General features: G+C 51.6%; 1 protein-coding gene across 3 annotated transcripts in view; it reads right to left on the bottom strand.

Moving 5' to 3' along the window:
- The window catches only part of PSD2 (pleckstrin and Sec7 domain containing 2), a 91,503-nt gene extending 73,428 nt beyond the window's left edge, over nucleotides 1–18,075 (bottom strand). For 2 of the 3 annotated variants that reach the window (XM_054841947.1, XM_054841952.1), the window contains exon 1: nucleotides 17,944–18,075. The gene's annotated coding sequence lies outside the window, so the exon portion shown is untranslated. The remainder of the gene's footprint in view (nucleotides 1–17,943) is intronic. The other variant, XM_054841950.1, reaches the window with a different exon arrangement.
- Nucleotides 18,076–19,470: the final 1,395 nt, after the last annotated feature.

Genomic DNA, 19,470 nt, shown 5'->3' with positions numbered 1-19,470 from the left:
ATCTCATGGATTTCGCAGCTGGGACTCACTAACTTTCAGTACAAATCACTGTGATGGAAGCCAGAATTAGGAGAAAGCTCTATAAGGACCTTGCTGCATGCTCTTTGCAGTTAGTGTAGGTAGGGGCATGTGGAGGGGAGTAACAGCCCTCTGAAGAAGAAGGGTCAGTCCTTGTGAGCCTTTGTCTGCATTTCTCTTGACGCTTAAAATCAGCTCTTTGCTCCGGATAATGGCTGTCCTGAAAAGTCCACCCTGGAGCCATTTGAGCAGACTGCTGAGATGTGGACATGGTGGTTCACATCAGCGGCACCAGAGCTCCTCATGGCTATTTCAGGGGGCTGGGAGAGCTGAGATTTGTTAGTCTTACCATGGGTGGATGGATAACAGGCAGAAACGATGTTTCAAAAATAATCATGACAAAAAGGGTGCATGCAAAGAGCTCCTTTAGAGCTCTGAGGCAGAAGGGCTGCTAACAGGTTTGTACGTCTGGGAAGATGGAAAGGGGAGAGGGAATAGGAAAGTCTCTCAGAAGAGGGTCCAAGGAAAGCATACGCTTTTGTGTTTGTGTGCACGTGTGTGCACCTGGAGAGACCCCACAGAGTGCCACACTTTGCTGGATTGGGGCTGAAGCCTCGGACACTGAACAAGACCCACAGCTGGCTCCTCTTCTCCAGACACATCAGTTCCTGCTCCACACTGGCTTGTCCCAGGGCAGGGTCATGGAGCCACTGGGGGACCATGGTGCCGTGATGGGTCAGGAAATCATAGAATCATTGAATGGTTTGAGTTGGAAGGGACCTCACAGATCATCTAGTTCCAACCCCCTGCAATGGCCAGGGACACCCTCCACTAGACCACGTTGCCCAAAGCCTCATCCAACCTGGCCTTGAACACTTCCAGGGATGGGGCCTCCACAACCCCTCTGGGCAACCTGTTCCAGTGCCTCACCACCTTCACAGTAAAGAATTTCTTTCTAACATCTAATCTAAATCTACCCTCTTTTGGCTTAAACCCATTACCCCTTGTCCTATCACTACACTCCCTGATAAACAGTCCCTCTCCAGAGGTGGTGGGAGGGAGATGTTATGACAGGGGAACTGCCAGGAGCCTCTGCTTTAACAGCCAGATGAAAACTCTTCGGCCTGAGAGGTCTGGATGAAATGTGTCCACCAGTAAAGAAGTTGCTACTTATGTACAGGAAGAAGCACCTTTACCCCAGGAGAAAGCCTCCCCACTCGTAGGTGATATTGTTTACGGCAGGTACTGCCAGATCCAGAGGCCATGGCCCATGCTCACAGCTGCTCCTGCAGAAGGATGAGGAGGGGAACAAAGTGTGCTTGGAGATCATAGAATCACAGAATGGTTTGGGTTGGAAGGGACCTTAAAGATCATCTAGTTCCAACCCCCTGCCATGGGCAGGGACACAGATGCGGTCAGAGAGTCCACACCCAGCACTTCTGCATCAAAGCAGGCTGCTGAGTTGCAGTCATACCGGGGAAGACAGCCAAGCACTGAACTACACCAAGCACCTCACCCTGAGACAACCTGTCCAGCAGTTAATTAACTCACAGGGGAAATTACTCCAATCCCAATCCCAGGACTTGCATCTAGACACCATGTCTGGTGTCACCCTGCAACTATTGGCTCTTCTTAGATGACAAAGACCAGATACTACAAGCATTTTCCTCCAGGAATTTTTTTTTTCCCTATAGGCTGTGACCAGCTCCCCTTACACCCTCCTCCTGGATATACGTTCAAGTGGAACTTGTTTAGGGGCTCCATAGGAGTCTGGTTTTCTACACCATAGATTTTTCTTTCAGCTCCTTGATAACCTTCTGGGTGGTGAGCCAGGACTCAGACTTGAGTACTAGCCTGGCCAGTGTCCAGCACAGCCACCGCGATCTCCAGTGCCCTCTGGAAGTCCCGAGATGACGCTGCCCACAGCATGAATGTCCTGTGCGAGGATTAGTCACCTCTCTCGCGCATGCAAAATAAATCTTGATGTGCTCTCGAGGTGTTTGATCCCCTGCTCAGCGTAGGCATTTCTGCCTGGGAAATCCCGCCCTGGAATACGGGAGACATCATTCCTGGCATTTCAGGTTTTGGCAGAAGGCAAGACTGATGCTGCTGGACGATCGCTCTGTTCGCTCTCTATCTTTCTGCATGTCAACTTTCAGATGAGTCACTGTCCTCCAAAACACCATCTTCCCACTGCTCTTGGGAGTTCCTGGGTGTATGAATTTGCATTTGTCTTCCTGAGAGCCCATCGTTGACATAAAATCAGCTCCTCAAGCAGAGCCGACCACTCTCAGCAGCTGACTTGTCCTAATTTCACTAACTTTTAGTGTATGAAAACTGTATCCTCAGCAATTGATCTGAGCGAACTCTGGGACATACAGCAGGGAGTCTGCTGTTCTGGCTACAAGGAGCCTGCAGCATCTCTTCTATGTTTTATTATATTCCAGTGCAATGGCCCTCTTGGCCATTCATCATCTTACCTAAACTAAAAATGACTAAAATAGTCATCCTATTTTGTCTGAGTAACTTGAGGTGCAAATACACCTTTCCCCAATGCCCCATGTACCAATATACATGAAGTATCAACACCCTAAAAGAATTTCTCGGCCATGTCTTATGAAACTGTTCAATGTAGTTTTTCTAGTCCTAGATACATGCAAATACTTCAGTTTACCAGTTGCCATTTAATATGCTGCCTGGTTACTACTGGAGCAAGAAGCTTTCCATCATCTCTGTAAGATATGAACCCATCAGGCTGCTTTTCTCCAGAGCTATGAATCTTTGGCTGGACACTTCTTTTTTGCAGTATCAGAGCACACTCTTTTACCACCTTCATCTAAAAACAACACACAGCATTTATTTTCTTCCTGGCATATATGCACATAAATACACATACATGCACACTTTCTTACAGTCCTTAATGCTAGTAAACACAATTTTCATTGACTGCTCTTTCAAATTAGCCTTCCAGGTCCCTGCATTACATAACAGCTAATTCATAGCTTTTGTTACTGAATCCCTTCTTTTTCGATTTGGTTTGGTTTTTTTTTTTATTACTGCTATTATTTCTGCTTTTTTCTTCCTTAACAATGATAGATTCTTAGCTAAGAATCTCTCTGATGACTGCAAAATTGTGTGCATGCTGTGGAGGAGACAGCATCTATCAAAGTTTTCTTAAACAACCCTCATTTATAACACACATTATTTTGTCTCAGTTTTTCCTCCAATCATTTTTTGCTTGTAATTGTTCTCAACTTAGGAAAATTGACCACTTTAAAGTGCCTTGCATATGTACTATCAATTTAGGATTACATTCTGCTCGTAACAAATGCAATTAGGTCGTTTAAGCAACCATTAATTCTGAGTTCAGTAATCAATTCACCTTTATCTGTCGGATTGAGGTCTGATACAGAATTACACCAAATCCACTGCAATACTTTTGGTATCAGAAAATTATCATCCGTCATTTTTAGAAACTCTGAGGCTGTGTTACTGGCAGCAGCACAAGTCCTTCAGCATCCATCCCTGAGGCTGAAAAGCTGTTCTGCGAACATGGATTTTCTTTCACTTCGTTATGAAGCTGTTTAGGGAAGCTATTTGTCCAGCCCCCTAGTTCGATCTGGTAGTCTGCAGGGATACATCTGTGCTGGGGCAGATCAGCCGGAACCTGCATGGAAGAGCAGCCTTTGGCTGTATGTGAGGACAAGCATGTGGGCAGCGTCCCAGGAAAGGCTGACGCTCTGTTAGCAGATCCACTCCCCTTGCCCAGGGGAACGCCCACAGCCCCACCGCTGCTGGCTGGGGTATCCCTGGGGCGCTGCTTCGCCCGAGCACCATGCCAGGGGGGCAAAGCTCTGCTGCATCTCCAGCGAGCCCTGCACAGTGGCACCTCCCCAGCTCACCGGCATCTCCAGCATGGTCTCCACCAGCCAGGCGGGGAATGTGCCGGGCAGAGCGTGGCTTTCTCCAGGTACCCAACACCGCTTGGCTCTTCGATTCCTATGAAGGTCTCATCTGCAGCTTGCTGTCCTGCCAGCCCTGGCTGACCAGAGTGTCCTGTGATTCAGGCCTGTGCCAGCATGTCTCAGTACCGCCTAGGATGTTCTATTTATTTTTTGAAATGAGAATTTCTGATGTCCAATTATTTCCCAGGCATGTGGCACTGATGTATGGGATGAGTGCACAACCTTCTTTCTACTCACTTCTCCGCATTTCAAGCTCAGATGCATATAAAGGTGCTACTGATAACTTTGTTCATACAGTTATACAGAGCTTATCATTTGCTGTGATGGCCAAATCCATGGTTCAGAGGAGTCGCCTTCCTTCTTTAACCAAAGGCATTTGCTAGGTCCACCTCTGACAGGGACTCCTGCCAGCCCTGGCACCCTGAATTTGTCTCCATTGTGTCCTTGCAGCCTGTCATGGCAGACTCTGCATCCTGCCTCGTGGATGAAACAGTGTCCCTGGGCAGGCGGTCCACCCCGAGACCAGCATGCTCCGACTGGATGGTCAGGACTCGCTGTGAACTGCCTGGGACTCAGCGCTGACTGATGGGCACCCGTGACCACAATGCAGGGAGGAGGCTGGGGAGCAGCAGATGCAGAGAGACATAATCTATGCTTCCTCACATCAGTTAGGTGCTGTAGGGTCCTGACATCTCTGGGAGGTTTTTCTCTTGCCAAACTGCAGTGATTCCACCTCAGCCTGCCTGGGCCCGCACTCCTTTTGGGATGTCTCACATGCTGGGCCGACAGCCCTGGACGCAGCGTGGTGGCGGATATTGAAGAGGGTTTTGCTCAGAGCTTGTATTTGTTTGGGGCTTGGAGCCCTGGGTGGAGGGCATGAGGAGTAATTTTGCTGCCTGTGGACAGGTTTACTGATGTGAAGGGGCAGAGAACAAAGGAGGGAGAATTTGCTGTTACCTGAGACAACCCAAGACAGGGAAGAACATGCCTCAGTGTTTGGAAGAGAGCCCCGGCCCTTGCTCTTCCAGGTCAGGGATTGCTCAGGCTGTAGGATCAGGTATAGTGACCAGGGATGGCAGAAAAGTCTGGCCAAAGTAAGCTACACCGTCCGTGTACCAGGGGAGCATTGCTTCTCTAACCATGGATGTTGGCCCAGTTATCTACCCTCACCTCCAAGGCACATGGAGATTGTCAGTCTGGATCCAGCCTAGGGGCCACAGCCAGGTGCTGTGGCTCTGATTTTCAAAGACTTGGGATAGGGGAAAGGGGATTAAAACATATTTTGGAATGATAAACCTGATAAAATGTACAGTGGGATCAAGTGCACCCTCAGCAAGTTTGCCAATGACACCAAGCTGTATGGTGTGGTCGACACGCTGGAGGGAAGGGATGCCATCCAGAGGGACCTTGACAGGCTGGAGAGGTGGGCCCATGTGAACCGCATGAAGTTCAACAAGGCCAAGTGCAAGGTCCTGCACGTGGGTCGGCACAACACCAAGCATGACTATAGGCTGGGTGAGGAATGGATTGAAAGCAGCCCCGAGGAGAAGGACTTGGGGGTATTGATTGATGAGAAGCTCAACACGAGCCGGCAGTGTGCGCTTGCAGCCCAGAAAGCCAACCGTGTCCTGGGCTGCATCAAAAGAGGCGTGACCAGCACGTCGAGGGAGGTGATCCTGCCCCTCTACTCTGCTCTTGTGAGACCCCACCTGGAGTACTGCGTCCAGCTCTGGGGGCCCCAGTACAGGAGAGATATCGAGCTGTTGGAGAGAGTCCAGAGGAGGCCATGAAGCTGATCAGAGGGATGGAGCACCTCTCCTATGAGGACAGGCTGAGAGAGCTGGGGTTGTTCAGCCTGGAGAAAAGAAGGCTCCAGGGAGATCTAACTGCGGCCTTCCAGTACCTGAAGGGGCCTACAGGAAAGATGGGGAGGGACTGTTTATCAGGGAGTGTAGTGACAGGACAAGGGGTCATGGGTTTAAGCTGAAGGAGGGTCGATTTAGATTAGATGTTAGAAAGAAATTCTTCCCTGTGAGGGTGGTGAGGTACTGGAACAGGTTGCCCAGAGGGGTTGTGGAGGCCCCATCCCTGGAAGTGTTTAAGACCAGGTTGGATGGGGCTTTGGGCAATGTGGTCTAGTGGAGGGTGTCCCTGCCCGTGGCAGGGGGTTGGAACTAGATTATCTTCAAGGTCCCTTCCAACCCAAACCATTCTACAATTCTGTGATTCTATGATTTACATTATATTGTCTATAAATGTAATTTTTCAGATGATGGAAAGGGACATTTAAATGATCTGATGTTTCATTTAAGCTCAAGAGATAGGGTCTGGCTGGAAGATATGGGGAACAGAAGCTCAGAGGGCATGGGGCTCCCACATCTGGGAAGGTGTTGGGTTGTAGTGGGACAATTAGCACTGACAAAGCTTGCAGCTACATGACCCTCTGCAAGGAAGATCTCAGCATCTAAGTGTTCCTGGGTTGCTAAAGTGGATGTCAAGAAGGACACTTTGGGATGCTGATGGGGAGATGACACAGATGCCACTGAATTACCATTAGCTATGTGTGCCCTTAGGACTATTGTAGCTGTAGCATTTAATCTTGCTGAAATGACCACTGGAACTGGGACAGGCAGCACAGAACTGCATGGCTGAAACCATTACAGACACCTAACATCACCGCAGCTAATGGCACTGGAAGGAGCAAGGAACAAATTTTTCAGTGGCTGAACACAGAGACTAAACCAAAACTATTTCTGATAAAGCAATTAGCTACAGCCCAATGTTTCATCTCTTTTGAGCTAGGAGTCAGGGGAACACAGTGATCTTCTGCACATAGGGAGATGAAGAGTAGTTAAACAATTTAGGAAAAAATCAATTTCAGTAAACTATCAGAACAAGACCATTTGTGATTAAGAACTACAATTGTAACCTTTATGACCTGATTTTTTCCCTGTGTGAAACTCCTGCAGGAAGCTGTGAAACAGTTGAGCTGACAAAATAGGTTTCATTTGCACAGAAACTTTTTTTTTTTTTTTTGTCATTCATTTCACTTCCAGATATTTTGCTTACATTCTAGCAGAGCTGAATTTCTGTGAGGCATTGGGAAGGGATGATCACTGTATGGGGACTGGGAAGGAAGCTGAGTTAGGTCTGTGTCGTGGCTCAACCCCAGCCGGCAGCTCAGCCCCATGCAGCCGCTCACTCACTCCCTCGGGCGGGATGGGGGAGAGAAACGGAAGGGTAAAAGTGAGAAAACTCGTGGGTTGAGATAAAGACAGTTTAATAAGTAAAGCAAAAGCCGTGCACACAAGCAAAGCAAACCAAGGAATCCATTCCCCACTTCCCATGGCAGGCAGGTGTTCAGCCATCCCCAGAAAAGCAGGGCTCCATCACGCGTAACAATGACTTGGGAAGACAAATGCCATCACTCCAAATGTCCCCCCCTTCCTTCTTCTTCCCCCAGCTTTATATGCTGAGCATGACGTCATATGGTATGGAATATCCCTTTGGTCATTGGAGTCAGCCAACCTGGCTGTGTCCCCTCCCAACTCCTTGTGCACCCCCAGCCATCCCACTGGTGGGGTGGCGTGAGGAGCAGAACAGCCCTTGGCTCTGTGTAAGTACTGCTCAGCAGGAACGAAAACATCCCCATGTTATCAGCACTGTTTGCAGTACAAATCCAAAGCACAGCCCTGTACTACCTACTATGAAGAAAATTAACCCTATCCCAGCCAAAGCCAGCACAGTCTGGAAAGGCTGTCACTGTCCCATATCTGCTGTTGCCATCACTGACGGCATCAAGGGCACAGCCATAATCAAGCTTCCTTTTTCCATCCTTCCAGCCAGTTATAGACAATCTCACCGGGAGTCATGTTTTTCAAAGATCTCGATCAGAGGGCATGTTCCACAGAGCTGGCACCCCTGGGGCCGCTCCATACATGAGCACGCGTCTGTAGCACAGGGGATGGGAACCGTGTTTTAAACGGGAGAGTTTATCATTCCTCAGCCACAGGATGGAATGGGACTGAGACGCAGTTAAGTAGTTCCCCAGCCTGCACTACCTTTTAACTCAATTTCCATTTCCTAAACCACTGCTGACGTCTGTCTAAATAATCATTATCTCCACAACCACACTGAGTTTTAGCTTTTGCTGAGTATCGCGCAGAAGATTTGGAGGTTTTGAAAGGATGCTGAGCTTAAGAAGCTGCCGCTCCAAGAGGCTTTGGGTGTTTGTCGCATTTCACTGGCTGTTTTTTTCAATGCACACACAGACACACACTAACACACATCCTACGTGCACGCGTGCTCTCTTTCATGTCCGTTGCCTAAGTGAATACTTGCTGTCAGATCTTCCAAGCCACAGCACAGTTTTAATCAGTCAGATAATTCAATCATTCATTTCAGACCTGCTCGGCGCAGCTGTCATTTTCAAGCATCAAAGCTTCTCTGTCAAAAACCACGCAGGCTGGGGCTTCATTCAGGCATCGCTGTTTCAAAGTGCTGGGGGGGGGAGTGCAGGGGGTGCAGAGGAAAAGAACAGGGTGGATTAAATGAACTTATTATAAATACTTCTGAAGCTATCAGCCAACCATCCTCAGCAGAGAACAACGGCGTGGCACAAGGGCGACTCAGGAATCTGCAGGATTTGTAAGGTATTTGCAAATCTCCCTCATAAATTGCAGAGCGGGGAGAAGGGGGGGAGTGTCAGATGAAGCTTCCTGCCTGAGATGCTCAAAGCCACCAAATGGGATTTGGATGTCTGGTTCTCATTAAAATTAATGGAAATTGGGTGCCCAGACCTACAGGCAGCTTTCAAAAGCTTCGTCTCCATTTATAATTAATGTTCCCAACAGGGTGACTAAATATTTATACAATAGGTCATGTTATATGCAAAATGGAAGAGGTGCCTATTGGTAATGAGGGATCAAGAGAAGCAGAATCTGATGGGGTGTCAGGTTCAATCCACATTGTCCCTTGTTTACTTGCAAATCTCCAGCAGCTCCTACTAGATGAGCAGCTGGAGTGGTAGCTCCAGCAACGATGATGTTCTCAGGGTACTGAAAATGGCAGCTTTACAGCTTTCCTGGCTGCTCCTCTCCCTCCCCACAGCTCTGACTTCCTTCGCCAAATAACTTCACCTTTGCAAATCTCAATTTCCAGTATGAAAAATACACAGTATCACTGAGTTTACCCAGTGTAGGAGGAGTTCAGTGGAGCTTAATCCATGAATACTTCTCTGCCCTGGTCAAAGATGCTATAGAAGGCAGACACCGAGTAAAATACTGGTACTAATCTGCCTCCAGGCATTAGCAAAGCCCTGGCTGGATCTGTACCACTGCATTTGCTCCGTAGCGATGGAGCAATTCAGTGTACAAAGCGAACCCAGAGAGCGTCTGAGGGGTCTCTGATCTGGGTGTGAAAGCTTGGCACTCCTGCGGGGAAAGTCCAAAGCAATGTCCTGTCCTGGTTTGTCTGTCCCCAGGGGAAACTCTTCCTCAGCTGGGCCATGCCTTAAACCCTGCCCCAGCCAATCCACTGAGAGGGTGTCCACAGAAGCTTGGACCTTGTATATCAGGAAGCCTTGGATCCCCATCCAGAAGGGGTCCTAAGCTTGGCTTAAGGCAGTCACGTGGGGTGGACTCGATGATCTCAGTGCTTTGCAGTGCTTTAATGGTGGAGATTAACTACTTCAAACTTTGAAAATTTGCCTTTTTTTTTTTTTTTTGTCTTCATGCCTCATCCAAAGCCACCGGATGGAGAACCTCTGCTGACTCAGAGAATATGGAGATCCCTGCAGTCTCCTCCCATGCTTTGGCATCTCAAGGTTTGTCAAGCCCAGATGGATGGTACCTCAGAGCTCATCTGGAATTCCTCTGCAGGTCCCCAACTTCTAGGATGCAAGTTGTAGCTCCAACTTCACTGAAAGGACACAAAGCTCAGCTGAAAGACTAATAGTCTGGTCTTGTGTCCATGGTCAGATACCCTCTGTTATAACAGCATGCCTTACAGCTTCTGGTCAGCTTGCTCTTCTTCTCTACTACACTAGAAATCATCAGTAGCTTGTCTTTCCATGTGACCTTGGATGCATTACACAGATCTTTCTTTGGTTCTCCTGACCATCCTGACCATATTTCACAGCACAACATGGGCTATGGTTAGTGTGAAGGCTGGCTTAGCACAGATACACAAAACCATATGCAGTCACTCAAAAGATGAAACTGAATGTGAACTACAGCCACATCACCTGAACCTCACAGCCCATCAGGCTGTGCAAACGGGAAAGATGGCATCGTTCCTCTCTAACACCACAGCCAGTCAGCTTGGCATGGGACATTTGCTATTCCATGGCTTTGTTCCCAATTAAAATGACTGGCTTTGCAAGACAAAAATTCAAATTCAAGACTTAGAGCTGTTGTCCCCAGACAAGATGTCAGGAGAGCATTAAGGACACATAAAGAATAAAACAGCTTAATTTTCTTTGTGAATACCTGCCTGCTTATTTTTTAATTAAACAACAGCTGGGTGTAGACTTGTGAGACAGCAAAAGGATCCCAAGACAGAGGAGATTACATGATCTGCGTAATGCAGGGATGTAAACCCTTCCCACCACTGCCGGTGCAGCAGCTGATGCTGGCAGAATCCGCTCCATCACTGAACTCATCACTATAACAAGCTTCTGCAAAGGACCTCTTAGATTTTGAGCATTTAATCCCAGAAGCAATTATGTACCCCAAATCACAGTCAACTCTCCATCTTGTAAAAAAGATAGGGGTCATGGGCAGGGATTTTAGGAGCAGGTTGCAGAAGTCCCTGTTGGCAACGACCTACGTAAGAACTGGTACAATCTTCAGGTATGACTGTGGACCAGGACACCTCTCAAAGCTCCCATCAGCATCACAGATCCATCACTTGTTGATATACGGGTCGGTGAAAGTCCGAATATCTGTATTTTCTTGTCACATAGACCCAGGGACAAGGTAAGCTTCCCCATCCGGAGATCCCTCAGGGCTTGTCCATGGAGGGAGGGCTGTGAACCCTGGAAGAACGTAGCCTTGGGATCATTCATGTCTTGGCCTTGCTGCCAAGGAGCCAGTCCTGCACCCCTTGGACATGTGCAGTTATGAAGAAAACACTAGGACCAAGGACTCACACCGCTCAGCCCCAGTAATGACCCTTGTCAGACCCCAAGCCACCGACCCAACCATCACCCTCAGCCACAGATGCGACACCCCCCGCCTTGCCGCTGAGCACAGCCATGCTGGGCACCCACGTGGGAACACCACCATGCTCCCAAAGAGAGCTGCGCAGGCTGCTGCACTGCCAAACTGCCCTAGATTGGAGCAAACAAGCTCCTTTCTGAAGGAAGATAATTGCTCTATTTTAAAACTAAGTGGTTCAAGGAGAAAAACGCAGGCAAGAGGGTCCAATGCTCTGAGCTTGGGGTGGGAAACAGGAGGTGTGCAGGGCAGAGCGAGCACACGGCTGCTGTGCTGGATGCTCAGGGTGCTGAGCACGAGTCAGGCTGCTACCGTGTCCCCAGCCCAGCCAGGTCAGTGCTGCTGAGGAGAGCAGAGACCTTGGTGGGCGAAGCGGGTGCCCCTCCTCGGGGGTACCGAGCTGTGGGCACCCTTAAAAGCCAGAGGGGAACAAAAAGCCTCTGTCTCCTCTCGCCTGTGCCCCCTCCACCCACCAGTTCAGGCTTTTGTGGCCATAAGGAGGTCCCCAGAGCACTGCAGGTCAGCCCGTCAGGCCAGTGCCACTCCACCGGCTGGTCCCAGAGCCGGCGTTGTGGAGCCCGGCCACGCAGAGGAACAGCCCCCACCACGGGGACAGCTCGCAAGGAAGCTTCTCTGGGGAAAATAGTTGCTGCTTCAGCAAACTGTCTCCCAGAGTGAAGACCAACAAACTAGAGCAGACAATAACAGAGTCATTAATAAGGCCAAGCCTGGCATCTTCCTGGACCTCCCCACCACTGCGATCAGTGATTTCACCAAGCAAGCACAGAAGAGGCCTCTTCAGCAGAGTTTTGTCTTTGCTGCTTAAAATTCAATAGCTCCACTTTCCAAGCGGGCAGGAAAGAAACAGTTTTTGTACGTTAACAGCCCGCCCCCCCGTCCCCATCCCCATTTGTATGGAGGAAGCTCTCTGGCTTGAACTTGGCACACCCGCCCCTGGCCTGCGGGGAAGGACACCAAGAGGCTTGAAGGATGTGTCAGCTGCTTCCTAGCCTGGCTGGACAGGCACTGGCCTTGGCAGACGGGACCTGTTTGAACGTCCCTTGGCTGGAGGTCAGGGAGGCGCATTCAGAGCTGTGGCATCCCGGGTCCCACCAGGGATGGCTGCGAACAGCTCCTGGCTTCCCCCAGGGTGGGCACCTTTGCCGATTTTCCCGGTGTCTCTTCCTCTTGGGCTTGGGGTCTGCGGCAGGACTGGCCTCGTGCATCCACAAAGAGGAAACCTGTGCGTGGTGAGCAAAGCCCTGGCTCGCCTTCAGGCAGCATCTCAAGACGATGATGTAAAACCCATGTTTTGGGGGACCCTGTGACCTGGAAACAATGGTAGAAGCACTCAGCTGACCCCTCATACAGGAGCTGAATATTATTTGTGCAAAATTTTGCTTTAAAACCAAGACTGGATGCCCTGTCTCATCTGAGAGCTATTCGCTGTCATTTTAGGTCAGAGTTAAGGTTACTAAGAACATAAATGACACATTTTCTCTCACAGACAGCTGAGACTCCTCTTTTGCACAATGAGCACCCAGAATGAGCAGGAGGATGCGATACATGCCCTGCAAAGCTTTTTTACCTTAAAATAGTTTTGTGGTTGAGAATCCACAGCTGTAACTTAGCACGTATGTCTGGAAAAAAAGATGTCCTCGGACTTTGCTTGTGTAACCCCACCTTGCGCCCGTGACTTCCTTCTCAGCTGTCAACCTGCAACAACGCTGTTGGGTTGGCCAAGCTGTAGAGACCCAGCTTCTCTGCCAGAGAGCTAGGGTCACTTCCCCAGGACGGTCCCCTCCATCAGTTTGATATGCTGCAGTCTGCCAGAGGCAGAGCCAACTGCTCCCTCCGCATTGGATCACTTGTGAACCGGGCAAAGACGAGCAGCAAGAAGGGTTGGGGGCTGAAGCACCGGGGCCACAGGAGAACACACCATTCACATAGATAAGGTGTCCTTCTGGAGAGCCGACAGACGCAAAGGCAGCAGGGAAGAGGCAGGGCGAGGGGACCGTTTGCTGCCTCTGAGCCCTGAGGACCCTCCTGGCAGTACAACCTTGAAGGGAGGAATGAAACGTGGGGACAAGTGACCTGGTCCAGGCAGAGACATTGCACTCAGTGAAGGACGTGCCTGCCTTGCACAGATATGAGGGACCTTCTGCTTTCAAATCCTTTCTGACAGCCCCCCCACACCCTCCCTGTGGTCTGCAGCCCCTCCATCCAGCTCTCCCACTACAGCAACTCATCGCGTGAGGCTTTTCTTAGCCACGTGTAATCTCAGCCCTTTGTCTCTCAGGACAGGGCTTAGAGAACTCCCCGAAGCTAACCAAGCAGGTCCATCCCCTCATTAACTCACAGGGCCTGTCTCCTTTGATTAGGTTGTGCTGACTCTGCTCACACATCACACTTGCTGCTCTAGATGCAGGGACACTGGGGCATTTCCAGCTGGGACACGGACAAAAGGAGGAGATAGCAGAGCCTTGGATACCACCGGAGCAATTCAGGACAAATAATTAGAGGCTTTCATTGCTAATTGGATCTGTACTGTCAATCCAGGACAGGAGATGCCTTAACCCACACCGCCTGCCTGAGATTGCTAAGCAGGCCATAAATAAATTGCAGCCATGGTCCAAAGCTCATCGGCCTTCAGGTTCCACCCTGCATGCTCCTTCCCAGCCCCACTACGGCACAGCCCACCTGACGCAGAGTCCAGCTCCCTCGCCTTTTCCACAACCACAGCCTTGCAGCCATGCCAGGACACCTGGGGTCTACCTCGGGCAGCTCAGAGACCCGTCAAGTGTGCAGACCTGAGCATGTCACAGCTAGCTTGAACAAGGAGCTACTGTTTGCAAACTAAAGCCAAAGGGTAAGCGAACTAGTGGTTAGGAAGAGCCAGTGTCAGCCCAGTATTAGTAGGGGCTGGCAAGCCAGAGACAAGGTATTTTCAGTGAAGGCTTGTGAGTTGGAGGTTGGTTCCCTGCAGGACCTCGTCTTCAATCTGCACTTTGTTTTCAGTTACAGGACAAGGCTCCAGTCCCATCCCCAGCTCATTCATGGCCCTAAAAGCCCTTCTTTCCTTCTGCTCAGACATCTTTTCCAGACCCTGAGAGTGCCAGTGCTTGAAGACAAGACATGCAAACAAGAACAACCACCTTCACATTACTGCTAGCCAGTGCAAGGACATCCAGACCCTTAAAGCGAGCTGGAAACCCGACCCTTCCCTCCAAGGACCTCCAACGTCTAACCATCTTTAAGAAGGAAAGCTCAAAACCCTGCACCAGACCCTCAAGCCCACAGCTCGTCTGCAAGGCCAATTGCTATGCAAGGTCCTAAGTGCAAAGAAAACAGGAAACAGAGCAAAGGAAAATGGCTTGTACTGCTTGGGACCACCACCTGCAGATCTTCTACCTCTGCCACAGGAAAGCCAGGCACAGGACGCGCAGAAAGGCAAAGTCACAACAAAGGACAGTCCAACACTCTGGGCCAGGCAAAAATAGATCAACCTACTTGAAAATAGGACAACATCGCTAAAGAGTAGGACATCTGGCCACCACAGCAGGAGGAGCAAATACAGAGGAGGCAGCTTGTCCACACACACATCTAACGTGACGGGAGACAGCTAAAGTGCAGATGTGTAGTATGTTCAGGCAAACAGCTGGGACAAGCGGTCCCAAATCAAAGCAGAGCTGCTGCCCCTCTCCCTGAGACGGCTGCTAGACTTGCTGCCGACAGCCAGTCTACCTGACTGCCAGAAGCAATATCCTGCCCCCAGGAGCCTGTGGGATACACGTGCCCAAAGCGAACAGCTGATCCCTTCTACCTGAGCTGCTAAACACAGGGTTTTGCAAGAAACAATGCCCAAGAGAGAAACCACAAGAAGATTCCAATGTGCCTGGCCGCTGAAGTGCCAGAACAAGTTCAATGCTTGTAAACTGCTTCGAGGGTCCCTGCGGCCGAGGCCATCCACTTGGCTGGCTCCAGCCCCACCACCTCGGCTCGACTCCTCATGTCTCAGCAACTTTCCCTCGGCCAGGTTTTCAGCCCACTAGCAGAGCCCTGTTCAGAGAGGACATGATAAAGAAGTAATTAAGGATCATCACTGAGCTTGTATTAGTATCTTCAAAAGCTCCGCAGCCCACCAGCCAGCCGGCCGCAGCTAAGCCAGGCATGACAGGTCTTTCAAAAAGAAACAAGAAAGTAAATGCTGCAGATAGCATGCTCATCAAAGGAGCCTCACTGCTGTTTGCAGAGAAGAGTTAACACCATGCCGCTGGCTGGCTGCTCCAGGGCTGAGTTTCCTACCCAGCCTTGGCAGGACAGGCAGTTTTCTTGGCTTGGGACCCTGTGCTGGAACGGAAACCCGGAGCACCAGGTCTCAGGACACCATTCAAAATCCTGTTCCCTGTTGTTGCTGCTCTCAAAGGAGGCAGTAGGAAACCATCCAGGTCCCAGGTCCCTTTGCAGAACGCTTTAAGCCCCTCCAGAGAATGGCCTCGCTGCCGGGTGTGGTTTGCTTGCTTAAACTCAGACTTGCAAAAAGCGGTCTGGGGCAGCCATGAACTCAGGTGTGAACCACAGTGGCCCCCTCAGCAGACCCTAAACTGAGGTGAGTATTTCTGGTCTAGCCTGACAGCTGAGCCCACCCCGAGAAAAGCCATCAAGACTGTTTTGTAAGTATCCCCATGTCAGCTTCCTTTTAACCTCAAAATTATCAGTCACCCACAATGGCCTTTCACCTGCCTTGCCTTGAATTGAGCTGCTCAGCCGCTTGCCCTGGGCTGGGGGAGTTTGCACACCAGCCTAGGACAATGCTGAGAGGTGGAGAAAGGTTTCTCTCATCTTTGCCAGAGCTATTAGAGTGTCTGTTTGCTAGCACTTGTCTTCAAGAGAGGACAAGGCATTTGGGGCAGAAGGAGTCATTACCTTTCCGGATCAGGCATGGCAGTAAAGCAGGAAGGTGGGCTGCCTGCCCTGTGCTGGAGCAGATGTCATGCTCCTTCCCCGGGACAGCAGCCCAGGGTGGTGAGCAATGCTGCTGGGCAGGGAAACCCCAGGATGGGACGGAAGAGACCATCATCTCCAGCCCAGGGCTGCCTGAGTCCCATCCGTGGTGCCAGCAATGGTGATGGGACGGTGCCTTTGACCTCACAACAGTGAAATTCGGTTTGCCAACAGCAGGGTGCAGGCTGAAGCCAGCTCTGAGCTGCAGAAGCTGACTGCAGGTGCACCAGCTGGCTGTTCAAGGCCACCCCATCACACACCACCCCTGCCAGCCCAGGCAACAACCCCAGAACCGCTGCCTCCCTCACACTTAACCCAGAAACCATTTCTCCCCTTTTCCTGCCATACTGATGCCATTTTTTGCCAGGCAGAAAGAACCAGTAATACTCACTTTGGGACAGTGATTTTTTTTACTCCAGAGTGTCTTTCATCCTATGCAAAGGCATTTCTAACTAAAGAATCATCTCAAATCCACAAACAAGAACTTAGTTCTGACAAACATTTTCCTTTATTTTCATTTTTTAAAAAAGATATTTCAGAAAAGCAACCTAATTTATCAAATATTCTGATACCCTTGAACCCACCCTCTCTCTCCCCCAAAGTATGTCAACAAAGAGGTGAAAGCAGACGCACTCAACTCTAATCAACAGGCAAGGTCTGCTTTCCTCCTACAAGCACAACCCAGAGGGACTGACAACAAACTTGAGGTTGAAAACGTTTAATAGCAGTAGAAGACTGCTCCTCATAGCAAGAGCTTCCTGTCCCACATGCCTGCAACTTTGCCAAGAGGTTACCAACTCTGCTTGCCAAGAAAGGCCTGAAACCTTCACAGTGCAATTCTTGTCCATCAGACCAAGGTGACCTGCAAGTCAGCATGAATGGGATTGTCCAGGTCACACCTTTTTCATTCTGCTTCTCAGCTTTCCCTCTACTCTGGGGAATTACAGGAAGCCCAGTGCCTCTCGCCCATGTCTGAGCAAAGGAATGCTGCTTAGAGCCGGGCAGGGATGCTGCTTCTCTGGCTCATGTCTTACGCATCACTGGATGGTGGCTGAAACGGTGTTTCTGCCACCCAGTTGAACCTGCTCCGTTACACAGCAGAAAGCTGGAGAGGCAGTGGACAAGGAAGCGGTTGGACAGGAACCTGAGAGCAGAAAAATCCTTGCAGCAAACCCTCTGCCAGGCCTCAAATCCTCCAAAACCCGTGCACCAAGTCCTTCTATGAACAGCCTGAGAAGCACTGCAGCCCTTTGAGATAGCATGACACCACTTGAGCACAAACTTAATCCCCCATTACTCCTTCCCGGAGGCTCGCAGGGAAGGACAGCCGCCTTCTAGCTCAGCGTGTGTCACTTCACGCAACACCACTTGTCAGAGGATGGTGCTCCTGGGGGTGGTTGCACCAGCTCGGGGCACTGCTCGGTTTGCACAGAGGTGTGCGTGCAATGCCCTAAGCAGCCCATCCTGCACCCTACTGCTGGTACAGGGGTTGGCACAGCCCTGAGGCACAGCATGGGGGGACAACACAGCCCCGCGGGCACCCATCCATCTGGCACAGCCCTGGGAGCATCCCCATCCCTCCGGCACGGGGGACAACACAGCCCCAGGGGCACCCATCCCTACAGCACGGGGGTTGGGGATTGAACCGCCTCTCACGATCCCACCACTCACCCCAAGAGACCGTACCCGCTCCCACTCCCGGAGATACTCCCCCGGTGGAGAAAGCTGCACGCACTCACTCTGCACCGCCGCGCCCTGCCCGCCTCCGTTTCCACGTCCCCACCGCGCCGGTCGCCGGCTCCCGGGACACGCGTGCGGCCATGGGGAAGCCGCTCCGTTCCGCGTCGCTCCGCTCGGTGCATCCCACGGGAGATCCGGAACCGGCCCCGCGGAGCCGTGCGTAACGCCGGCTGTGGCCGCCAGGGGGCGGCAAAGGGCGCGGCGGCGGCGGCCACCGCCGCCGCGCCCTTTGCCGCCCCCTGGCGGCCCGGTCTTGCGCTATGCCCGGCTCCTCGGTGCGGGGGGGGGGGGGATGCAGAGAGCTGGGGGAGTGGGACAAACTACGGGGGTGTGGGCAATGCGTGGGGCTCGTCCCCCCCATGGTGACCACAGGACCTGTGCCCCTGGGGGTGGGAGTAGGACGCTGCGTGAGGACCCCCGAAAGGACCGGTTCCTGGCTCTGCAGATGTTTTCTCGAGGGGTGGGGGGCGTTAGGAAGGAGCCACCGGTACCCCCTGGGGCAGGGGTGGGCTGAGGACCTTGGAGGAGTGGTGGCAGGAGACTGGCAGGGCGGTGGGATTTTTCCAGGTCCCTGGTGCCGGCAGAGGCGTGGGGTAGGGGTACCAGACCACGGTGCCCCACGTTGGCGCTAAACCTCCTGCGCCCCTCGCCCATTTCCCAGGGACAGAGGAGAGAGGAGGTGGCGTGTGCAGGGAGATGCAGCCCCCTCCCCTCCAGGCAGCAGCTGCCCTCTGCCCTGTGCTTGCAGCCCCCATGGACCGATGGACCAGACGTGTGCTCAGCATCCACCTTCTGGGCTGGAGCGTTGCTAAGAGACGGGATCCCCCAGGAGGCTGCAGTGCCAGCCGCTGAGCCCGGCACATCGGCAGGAGGGGATGCAGCCGCTGGGGAACATCTGGATGAGGGAAGGCAGATGGGGAACATCACACAAAGAGCTGCAGCAAGGCACCATGAGAGACACCCCCATACGCCTCACAGGGAAACCTTTGAAGTGGGGAGAAAGGGGTCAAGACCAGGAGGAAAGCTCAGCATCAGCAGGATGAGCTTAATCTGGAGAGAAGTCTCCAGAGGTTTCCAGGTCAGGGAGATCACACTGAAGCTAGACATTTCCATCAACAGCCTGTTCCCCCTCCCGGGGCTGCAGGGGGGGTCTCACTTGGCTCGTCAGGGGTGAGCAGCTGGTGTGTGCAAGCCTCAGGGTGGAGGATGAGTGGGCAGCCTGGCAGAGGGGAGGGCAGGGGGACACTGAGGGCAGGATGAATGCGCCGGGAGCTGGGCACCGCAGTGGCTGAGCTGCTGCTTGGGTCACTGCCTGGGGTGTTCGCACTGGGTTGGGAAATAGTCATTTGGCCTCTTTTGTCTCTCCTCCTTTGATGTGGGCAAGGAATTCAGGGGGGATCCGAAAACCAGTGCAGGGGATGGTGAGAAGGATGGCCATGGGTGATGCAGGACCCAGCTTCCAGGACTTTCCCTAGTGCAAGTTAGCTGGACAAACGTCCCAGAGACTGGACTGGGGCAATGGGGCA

This window comes from Grus americana, chromosome 14, assembly GCF_028858705.1.
Source record: "Grus americana isolate bGruAme1 chromosome 14, bGruAme1.mat, whole genome shotgun sequence".
Taxonomy (NCBI): domain Eukaryota; kingdom Metazoa; phylum Chordata; class Aves; order Gruiformes; family Gruidae; genus Grus; species Grus americana.
Note: the sequence above shows the minus strand (reverse complement) of the source record. Positions and strands in the feature narration are given on the sequence as shown.